This window comes from Macrobrachium nipponense, chromosome 1 (assembly GCF_015104395.2).
Source record: "Macrobrachium nipponense isolate FS-2020 chromosome 1, ASM1510439v2, whole genome shotgun sequence".
Classification (NCBI taxonomy): domain Eukaryota; kingdom Metazoa; phylum Arthropoda; class Malacostraca; order Decapoda; family Palaemonidae; genus Macrobrachium; species Macrobrachium nipponense.
The window spans coordinates 145,099,833-145,111,772 of record NC_087200.1 but is presented as its reverse complement, the minus strand read 5'-3'; the positions used below and the strand labels follow the sequence as shown (position 1 = coordinate 145,111,772).

The 11,940-nt window shown below is 39.1% G+C and overlaps 1 protein-coding gene across 4 annotated transcripts in view; it reads right to left on the bottom strand.

The window, feature by feature from the left end:
• The window catches only part of LOC135219715 (UDP-glycosyltransferase UGT5-like), a 106,400-nt gene that overhangs the window by 46,500 nt on the left and 47,960 nt on the right, over positions 1-11,940 (bottom strand). For all 4 annotated transcript variants that reach the window (XR_010315495.1, XR_010315496.1, XM_064256705.1 and 1 more), the window contains one exon: positions 2,651-2,738. The gene's annotated coding sequence lies outside the window, so the exon portion shown is untranslated. The remainder of the gene's footprint in view (positions 1-2,650; positions 2,739-11,940) is intronic.

Below are 11,940 nucleotides of genomic sequence, written 5' to 3'. Positions count from 1 at the left end.
ACCAGCAATCAAAAACTTTAAATGAGAAGCCTTCAGTCTAAAACTTTAAATGAGAAAACTTCAGCTTAAAACTAAAAATGAGGAACCTTCAGTCTAAAACTTTAAATGAGAAGCCTTCAGTCTAAAACTTTAAATGAGAAGCCTTCAGTCTAAAACTTCAAGCGAGGCACCAGCAATCAAACTTTAAATGAGGCACCTTCAGTCTAAAACTTCAAGTGAGGAGTCTTCAGTCTAAAACTTTTAATGATGAGTCAGCAATCTACAACTTTAAATGAAGAACCTTCAATTTTAAATTTTAAATGAGGAGTCTGCAGTCTAAAAAATTAAAATGAGGAGCCTTCAGTCTGAAACAATAAATGAGGAGCCTGCAGTCTAAAACTCTAAATGAAGAGCAAGTAACCTAAAACTTTAAATGAGGAACCTGAAGTCTAACATTTTTAATGAAGAGCCACAGCAATATAAAACTTTAAATGAGAAGCCTGCAGACTGAAACTTTAAGTTTAGAACCTACAGGTTAAAACTGTCAGTGTGGAGCCTGCAATATAAAATGAGAAGCCTTCAGTCTACAGCTTTATATGAGGAACCTTCAGTCTAAAACTTTCAGTGAGGATCCCTCTATATGAAACTTTAAGTGTAGGACCTTCTGTCTAAAACTTTGCATGAAGAGCCTGCAGTCACACACTTTAAAGCCCCGCATAAACTGAACGATTGTCGTTATCGACAAACACACACACTATTCAGCCAGTATGGACGATCTCCGCACCGATTTCAGTCTGAACAAAGATTTTGTCTCGGGAAGACATTGCATCATCTCTAGAAGAGACGTGCGCGATAGCTTTATATCGGCAGACAAACCCATACATTGAACAATCTGTGTATGACAGACATAAATCGTAAGCCAGCAACCTGGTCGTGACAGATTCCCGCCGAGATCGTTCAGACACAAAACTCCGCCCACTTTTGCATTCAGACAAGCCCATAAACAATGTTTTGCGGACGATACAGACAATCGTTCATTGTATGGGGCTCTTCAATGTGGAGCGGCAAACTAAAACTTAAAATGTTGATCCTGCAATTTAAAGCTTTAAATGATGAGCTTCATTCAGAAGTCCCGCCCACAAGAGAAGAGCTTGCATTCTGGTTGAAAGTGAGAGTCCAGCCTCCTCCCACAGCAGGTCTCGGCTACAATCTACAGCTATTCTCTCATCATTATCATCATCTCCGGGATTATTCTTGGAGTCCTCCCTTCGACCCTCATTCGGTTTAGCAGGCGGGTCACATTTTGGCTGTTAGTTTTAGATTATCCTTTGTCTGGACAGGTTGATCTTTCGTCTCTATTTTATACGTCTTTCATTACTTTTAATTGTGAATTTAAGAAGAGATGCGTAATATACATACATACATACATTTTACATCCATACATACATACTACATACATACATACTACATACATACATACTACATACATATACATACATACATATATATATATATATATATATATATATATATATATATATATATATATATATTATCAGGTACCTATATATAAAACCGCTCCTTGTCAATATAAAAAAAAATGTGCATTTCAGTTGTTACACTTCAATCCATAATAAAGGGATCTGAAGAGTCACTTATTACATGATCGTCGCGGATCTGTTCCACACTGCAGTGAACATGTTATACACACGTTGGAAACTCATCAAGCAAACATCAAAAACAGTTTGAATACAAGTTGCCAACTAACTGGTAGTCTTGACCGGTGCTTCATAAGATTGTCAAGTATAATTTTGTTAAGGATTCGTTCTCCCCTCGATGTCGTCGACTTGTTTTCAACCTGTTTGTGATACAAATAAGTTTCTGGTGTGTTTATGAGGCGTTCTCCATGTTCTGTGACGTGGACGCACCCTTAGGATACAGAATTTAACTCCTGAACTATCGTATGCAATAGAATAGAACAGACTTTAGGACGGTGGCCAAGCGCTGGGACCTATGATGTCATTCTACGCTGAAACTGAAATTTACATTACAAAAGGTTTGAAAGGTGCTACCAGAGGGTGGAAAGTAAGATGTAAGAAAGAAAATATAAACGGAGGTACAGTAATAGGAAAAAACGGGTTGCAGCCAGTGGCCGAAAGGACGCTGCAAAGAATCTTGAATAATGGCTAAAGCTCGCAACATGAGGATGAGGCGCACTGACGGCACTATCCCCTAAGGGGAATACTGAATGCAATACACGTTACACACATCAGTTTCTCAGTGATCTTCCCAAGTCTTAGCTTGGCCTTGTCATTCGATCTTTACAGACGGAAGTCGTCTTCAATAAAGGTTATTAGCTGAGGGTGATATTAAAAAATATATCCCAATCCTCTTAGAAAATACAACATCACTTCTATTTTCTGTGTTGCTAGCACAAAGGCAAAAATTGAGAAAGGTCAGGGGATACAATATAAAAATAGAAACGGATACAATTACAAATTACTATACAAAAAATGTCTTTGAAAAACTCTAAGATACAAAAGTAAATATGGATGCAATCACCAAAATATATGTAAAAAAAAAAAAGTCTGAAAAATAAACCCCCTAAGATATGTGTTTGTAATGATTAAAAAAACACTGCCGAATTACAAAAGCATATATAACAACTTACCCGCCATTGTTTAGGTGCAGCGGAATAGGCACGACGAGTTTCTCAAGGCCGAGAACCAATACTCTTCGATGGACGGACCAGGAAGCCGCTGAAAAATGAACATGAAAAAGAAGTCAGTATCTTAAGGTGACTTTTCAAAGAATCATGGTGGTTGGGAATTACCTAAACGTGAGTCGGCATTATACAGTGTCATAAATATCCTTTTTCATTCTCTCATTTGATTTACTTTGACACTATCTGAAGCTGCTGGCCTTATCGGAAGCTTTTTTTTTTTTTTTGTATTCTTGTTTTTTCAATTCGAAAAAAACTAAACTTGTTTTTAGTGGCAGTGTACCCTACTGTAAAAATATCCTGAAGAGAATTATATACTGAACCAGAAATTGCGTCTAAGTCGCATCTTCGACATTACTACCTATATTATGCAGCCCACTAATTTCCCCTGAAATAAACAAACTTGGGTCCATGGGTTTACATTAGCTCTGGAATCGAGAAACTTGTGTCATGGGTTTGGTACATAGACAAAGTATCACATTTAGGCCAAAGGCCAAGCACTGGTACCTGAGAGGTCATTCAGCACAGAAAGGGAAGTTGACAGTGAGGGGGGTCTGGAAGGTGTAACAGGATGGAAACCTCGCAGCTGAACAATGAAACAACTGTTAGCGACGGTGGAAAGTAAGATGGAAGCAAGAGAATATGAAAGGAGGTACAGTAGAAGGAATGAACGGGGTTGCAGCTAGGGGCCGAAGGGACGCAGAGAACCTTAAGTAATGCCTACAATGCACCGCATGAGGTGCACTGACAGCACTAACCCCTTACGGGAATGGGTTTTGTAGATACAGAACCCATGAACTCATTGTTATAGGCTTGATGTATATAACCTGAGAATCAATACTCAGCGCCATTTTTAAATATATATATATATATATATATATATATATATATATATTATATATATATATATGTGTGTGTGTGTGTGTGTGTGTGTGTGTAACTTCATATTCAACAGTCTCAGCGTCATGTGTTTGGTACAGCCCCAGAATCAATAAAGTCAGGGCCGTGAGTTTCATTTAACCCTAAAATAAAAATAAACTTCGTGCCATAGGTTTTGGCAGATAGTAAAATCGATGTATTCGTGTAACTTCAGAGTCAACAATCTCAGTGTCTTGAGTTTGGCACAGTGCCATCCATCCATATTCAGTAAACTAAGAGCCACAGTTTGGTAAAGCTTGAAAACCAATGAACTCGGCATCAACCAAAAGGAAGTGACTTCACTACAATAAAACAAGTCATGAGCTCAGGTCGTTAACTTATCTTACTGACATCACAAAGAGATAGAGTAGAAACTATTGACTTATTGATAGTTCTAACCAGTGCTTCGTGTATACGACTGTCCAACATTACCTCTTTCAGTCAGTAGTTTGCTTTCAACCTGTTCGTAACATCAGAAGAGATAACTCGCCCTAATGTGTTTATGTCATGTTTTACCTTAGCAAAATAGAAATACGGAATTTCGGCTTAGGGGCCACGCGCTGGGACCTATGAGGCCATTCAGCGCTGAAACGTCAATTTCTAGTAAAAAGGTCAGAAAAGTGTAACAGGAGAAAAACCACCAGTTGCACTGTGACTCATTTCTAAGGCGTTGGTGAAAGTAAGATGAAATAGAGAGAATATGGAGGCAAGTACAGTTAAAGGAATAAAAGCTGTTCCAAAGGGACGCTGCAAAGAACCTTATGTAATGCCTACAGTGCATTGCATGAGGTGCACTGACGGCACAACCCCACTTTGGGGGTTTTGCATTAGTTGATGCACTCAAGAAGCAGAACTTAGAACTGCTGGTAGAATTATGAATCCGGTATTTCCTTGCTTGTCAGTACCTCCTTATGGCAGGCAACAAAGGAGGCTGCTACGAACCAACTCATCTTTTCACGGCCGCAACGTCGCGTGTCGTAGTCATTGATTGAAGAGGAAACTATAAAGCAATTAAAATTACCAATGCCAAAACTGTTCCTTGCAATAGTACTATTATTAATAGATGGTGCCCATTCATATTTCAGAAAATAGTCAAGAGATGCCCAATGAAGATAACTACGTACAACAGAACGCACCATGACAGCCAATTCTTACAAAAAAATAACCCATAAAACTTCAACATTTTAAAAACGGGTTTCGTTCATACAGCATCCTTGGTAAAGTTCAGTTGAAGAGAGAGAAGAATTGTGCTATGTGAAGCTTGCTGCAACAACAGTTCATTTATACTTATGTCACAGTTTGTTAATGGTGATATGGACAAAAGCTAATGCAGAATTTGAATCATTTGTGTAGCCTGTCATTCCTAGCCAACTACACCATTGCCATAAGGCTTCTTCACCAAAGGTAACAAATTTGACTTATATTATACATTGTTTCAGGTCAAGCAAAATATTGTACAGAGCACCATTGAGAGGGAAAATATATTTTCGAAATTTTATGTTGATGAAAATACGTAATGTGCATAAAAACTGCAACCTTGAGTTTACACGTTTAGTAAACTTGTGCTTAGCACACTTCTGGACTAAAGACTAGGAGGACCGAGAGGAGGAATCAGCAGTAAAGCCGCAATGTATAATATACAAAATGTATTAAGTTAATAAGAAAAAAAGGACTGAGTGTACCCTTATGTGAAGTAACACAAACTCAGTTCAGTGGAAATCCACGGTACTACAGGCGCTATGTCACCGATCCAACCTATATCAATATGTTGGCTCAGTGTTTACAGTAAGGTCGCCAATTAACATTTGGCAATTTGAAAACTGTCTTCTGATACTGAGACCGAGTATACTATAGTAGATTCACATCAACCGTGCATTTGATGTCTAGGCCCGTCCCTTACGACGCTTCTGATTGGCTATTGATAAGCCAATCACAGGGCTGGAAACTCTCAGTTTCTCGAGAGAGTTTACATAGGTAGGATGTATATTCCACCTCGTATCTCTCAGGAGAGGTTGAACATACATCCTGCCTAAGTGAACTCTCGAGAGAGACAGAAAGTTTCCAGCCCTGTGATTGGCTTATCAATAGCCAATCAGGAGCACCGTAAGGGACGGGCCTATACATCAAATGCACGGTTGATGTGAATCTACGATCATTGAACTACCTACTGAGGATGCAGGGAGGACCTGTAGAAGGAGCCGAAGGGGTTGCGAACGAGATGCTGCTGCAGTCTGGTGGATACGTCACCAAGTGTCTGACCAGGAGGGGTAAGGTCAGCACCGGGACACTTTCATCCATCCACAGCTTAAGGGAGTCACCAAGAGGGAGTTGGAGTGGTTGGACAGCAAGAGGGATAAAAGGAAGCGGAATACAGGTCAGGTCAATTGCTAAAAACAGGGTGCATCTACTAGGGGTGAAGGGGCGCTGCAAACATCATTAAGTGATGCCTACAGTGCACCATGTGAGTTGCAATGACGATGCCAACCTCATCAAGGGAGAGAGAGAGAGAGAGAGAGAGAGAGAGAGAGAGAGAGAGAGAGAGTGCCCATTTCTTCCATCTGTGTAAATCCATGAACATTTGAAATTGATTCATCTTTTTCGGTCCTATTTTCATTTTCATCCAGACAACCAAAACAATTATGTATATATATATATATATATATATATATGTGTGTGTGTGTGTGTGTGTGTGTGTAATATATAAAAAATTAATCTTTGCCTCTAACAACAGAAGACGGAAAATCAAGACTTAACTTCCAAATACGAACAACGTCTTCTCTGCAAGAGGTTTTCGCGCATTAAAACTGAAGAAATATCAGCATTGGTGCCACAAGGCCGTAACCATTAAAATGACGTAACGGGCAAGATGATGGTATCGAGTTACGGCCTTTCAGACTTGTTACGAAAATCACGAGGCTTCCTCAGGAAGCAATTTGCCGGAACGCAAAGAGGTAATTGCCAGGTTCGCTTATTTGTTTAGGCATGTTTTTCCCGCTGGTCTCTCCTTTTACCCGGCGGCCATTTTACAAGTGAAGAATATTTATTTGTATGGGGTTTTTACGTTGCATGAAACCAGTGGTTATTCAGCAACGGGACCAACGGCTTTACGTGACTTCCAAACCACGTCGAGAGTGAACTTCTATCACCAGAAATACACATCTCTCGCTCCTCAATGGAATGACCGAGAATCGAACCCGCGACCACCGAGGTGGGACGCCAACACCATACCAACCACACCACTGAGGCGCCAAGTGAAGACTAGGTCCCATTTATCCCTTTATTTTGACCGTGTCAACTGTTCGCATTCGAAATGGAACATTATTTAGTTGTAGTCAAATCATTTTTTACGCTTTTTACTGCTGCGACGCAGTTCTTTATCCTATCAGTCCGTTCATTTGCTTCAAAATCATTTAACACGTCAATTTATGATCACCTTTATTTTCCGGAGAAGTCAAGAGACGCTCGTCATTTCTTTCTTTTTTTTCTGGCTTGCAACAGAATAGAATATAGAAGTTAAGCCAAAGACCCAACGTTGGGATCTATAAGGTCATTCAGCGCTGAAAAGGAAATTGACAGGAAAAAGATTTGAAAGTTGTAACAGGAGGAAAACCTCGCTGTTGCACAAAGATAATTGCAAGGAGAGGGTGGCAAGTAAGTTGGAAGAAAGAACATGAAAGGAGGTACAATTAAAGGATGGATGGATAGATTATGAAATTTAGGAGCAAGGCCAAGCACTAAGACCTACGTATTTTGGTCATTCCGCCCTCTACTGGAATGAAATAGATAATGATTCATGAAATGTAAATGAAGGTGATGATAACCTTAAGGGAATGACAGCATAAAAACCTTATTTCATTTAAAAGAATACTAGGAAAATAAAAACTAAAAATACAAAAAATTAAAATGTAAAAAATAACAAATTAAAAATTAAAATGCAAATATAGGTAAAAGTGTATACTCTTGTATGCATTACGTAATTGGTAGAATAAGATCTTAGATATATATATATATATATATATATATAAGATATATTATATATATCTATATATATATATATAATATATATAAATATATATATATATATATATATATAGTGTTATAGGGTACAGGGAACTACTCCAAGTAACATAATCAGAGGAAGAGGAACGAAAGCCACACATCACTAGGCTGTTTTTTTTTATTATTATTTTGTCGACATTTCGTAATTATTTACAGAATTACATCTTCCGGGCTGCACATAAGAAAAGATAAGAACATAAAAACAGTTAAAAGTATAGTCTAAGAATTCATTTAAAATGTAACAGAGTAAAAATGAAATAAATATAAATAAAATCACAACCAATCTAGAGGTAAGACAACAAGTTGGTTGTGTTATTATTTTTATTTTTTTTTTTCATTTTTACTCTTATATTTTAAATGAATTCTTAGACTATACTTTTAACTGTTTTTTTTTTTTATCTCTTCTTATGTGCAGCCCAAATGCAATTCTGTAAATAATTAAGAAACTTCGGCAAAATAATAAAAAAAGACGCCTAGTGATGTGTGGTTTTCATCCGTCTTCCTCTGATTATATATATATTATATATATATATAATATTATATATATATATATATATATATATATATATATATATATAAATCTGTTATAATGAAAATTTCGCAAGGCTGACAATACCAACATCGTCCCCTAAAATATAGGCAAGTTGTCTCTCTGAAAGACCAAGTTTCCTGTCCCCAGCGCCATGTACTATTGAACAAGACACCAGAATGTGGTCAACTGTCAACAGACTGCCACGGCGAGCACAGACAAAAGCATCACTTCCATCAAGAATATAGCTGCACCAATACGAAGTCTCCTTAAAACAATTTCAGTCCTCCTCCTATCTCTATGAAATGAAGACTGCCAAAAATTCAAATCAGGTCTAATTGCCTCAATCGCTCCTGCCATTTGCTGCGTTACGATATAGCTTCGGATAAGAGTCATCACGTCAACGATAGGAACTTCACGATATCCAGTGATCTTTGATTATATACCCTTTTTGCTTCTCTATCAGCTTTTTTATTACCTTTGAGCCCCACATGGGCAGGAATCCAGCAGAACGAAATAGATTTGTACTTCCAAGAAATTAGAAAAAGGCACTCATGAGTTTGTGAATCAAAGGTTGGGATAAACTGAGAATATTTTACACTTTCCAAAACATTTCGAGGATCCGAATATAATACAAACGTCTTTTTATTGGTGCGATGAACAATAGCTAATGCTATATATAACAAAGGTCTGTACTCTCTCTAGACCTTGTATATACCTAAGCTGGAGTAGGCACCTTTCCAGCCTCGCAAAATTCTTCTGTAAAATCAGTTGGCCCAACTCCCTCTGTCGACTTGGAACCATCTGCATAAATCTTATATGCATCATCATGGAATACATTGTCTTCTGAAAACAGATTCTTGGCCAATTCATCAGTAAGGTAATTCTTCTTAACCAGGTGGCAGAATCACAAGCTAAAAAAAAGAAACAAAAATAAAGGGGAGCAAGACCTCCCCACATTACATTAACCACTCCTGGCTTGCAAATTTCCCTCAGCCACACTTTCCCCTTACGTTACTTTAATTGCTAACAGGACACTTGGTTCAGCCAGGGAAAAATCACAATTTCAAACACATTTACTCACCAGGAAACTTGACACAATCAGGGTGAGACGCTGTGCTGTCCACTGGATTCAGTCGCTGAGACACAACAACTACTGAATATCACACATCAAAAAACCAAACAAGCACCAAAACTACAAAACAACTCAAAACAACACGACAAATCACTACACAAACAAACACCCATGACACCAAAACTTCACACAACTCAACAAACACCACAGCTCCAACACAAAAAAACACCAACCAACATCAAGACAACACAACAACTCAAACACAAACAAACACCAATTAACACCAAGAGTTCACAACTCACAAATCCAGACACAAGCACAACAAACTCAATTACACAGCATCAAAACAATAAAAAAAAACATATAACAGCAACTCACTATCTGTGACCAAATTGACTGTCCCAAAAACGGCCAAATACAGACTGGTCATCACAGACTGACTGACTGACTCAGCAACAGCGCCAGCAGACAACCCAAAATGATCGCCCAACAAGAAAACCATCGCTAACTATCCACCCACCACTTACGCTCATGCTCTTTCTCTCTCCTGACAGGTCGCTCACTCATACTCTTCAGAACAACACACGCACTTACACACTACCATACAGCAACACCAAACACAAACACAACACATCAAACACACAAAAACATTCAAACTCTCAATTATTCCCAACAGCTACAGACAACCTAACAATGCTCTCACTCACTCTCTCTCTAATGCAAACCTCGAAGACGTTGTCAATTGTAATTACCATATCACTCCTCCATATTACCTCCCCAGTTACATTTGACAACATCTTACACTCATGTTCACAACACCCAAGAATGCCCAGATCCAAGCCCCCTGGATCTTGTTTGAGGACTCTCATACACTCTCCGAGAGATTCCTCTCCAATAAGTCCCTTCGTTATCTCTTACACAACATTCATCATCAATCCCAACTTCTCATTCATCTTCTCAAAAATCCGCTGCTCGGCCTCTTTCAACCCTCTTTCATTCCCTCTTCTGCACTCCTCATAACTCCTCTCAACTCTTCCAATTCCCTCTTATGCTTCTCACACTCAATCCTCAACCTCTTATTCTCCACTTCCCTTCCTTCTTAGCTTCCCTCCCCAGCCGAAGCTCCACCCTAAGCCTCCTAATCTCATCCAACCCTTCCACCTTTACCTCTTCAGCAGTCATACCATTCTTGCTGTCCCAGCTGTCCTGTTTCAGCCTCACCAGCAGTCCCACATTGGGCGCCAAAAAATAATGTGGCGGAATCACAAACTAAAAAAAAACAAAAGCTAGCAAGACCTCCCCACATTATGTTAACCACGCCTGGCTTACAAATTTCCCCCAGGCACACTTCCCCCTTACGTTACTTTAATTGCTAACAGGACACTTGGTTCAGCCAGGGAAAAAACACAATCTCAAACACATTTACTCACCAGGAAACTTGACACAATCAGGGCGAGAACACACTAACACCCATGACACCAAAACTTCATACAGCTCAACAAACACCACAACTCCAACACAAACAAACACCAAACAACACCAAGACTACACAACAACTCAAACACAACAAATCAACAACACAAACAAACACCAATCAACACCAAGAATTCACAACAACTCACAAATCAAACACAACAGAACCTCACAAGCTCAACAACCTTCAGACAGACACGAGCACAACAGGCTCAATTACACAGCATCAAAACAACAAAAAAACATATCACAGCAACTCACTACCTTTGACCAAACTGACTGTCCCAAAAGCTGCCAAATACACTGATCATCACAGACACTGGTCACAGACTGACTGACTGGACAAACGTGCCAGCAGACAACCCAAAACGATCACCCAACAAGCAAACCATCGATAACTATCTACCCACCACTCTCTCTCTCTCTCTCGACAGCTTGCTCACTCTCACACTTCATAAAAACACATACGCACTCACACACTACCTATACAGCAACACCAAACATGAACACGACACATCACACACACAAAAACATTCACTCTCAATTATTCCTGACAACTACAAACAGCCCAATGACGCTCTCACTCACTCACTCTCTCTCTCTCTCTCACGCAACCCTGGAGGGCATTGTCAAATGTAACTACCATATCACTCCCCCATAACCATTATCAAATGTAACTACTATATCACTCCTCCATAACCAGTTAGTTCCTCGATGGACAAGTGGTTTTTGCACTTCTGCCAATCCGGTGGTCCGAATTTCGATTCCCGGCTCAGCCAACGCGGGATCAGAGGAATTTATTTCTGGTGATAGAAATTCATTTCTCGATATAGTGTGGTTCGGATCCCACAATAAGCTGTGGGTCCCATTTCTAGGTTACCATTTGGTTCCTAGCCACGTAAAAATATCTAATCCTTCGGACCAGCTCTAGGAGAGCTGTTAATCAGCTCAGTGGTCTGGTAAAACTAAGATATAATTAACTTTTTTTCCATTACCAGTTTTTTTTCTCTATTTTTTTTTTTTTTACAAACGTTTGCCTTAGGGATAAACCATGAGGGGAATCTGGAGGCAACCAACTGTGAAATACTCTGATTTTTTAACGTTATTCACTTCTTGAAGTAGCCTTACCTGGAATGGAACAAATGACCTTGGTTTAAAACATGCTGTCAAGGTAGCAGATGACCT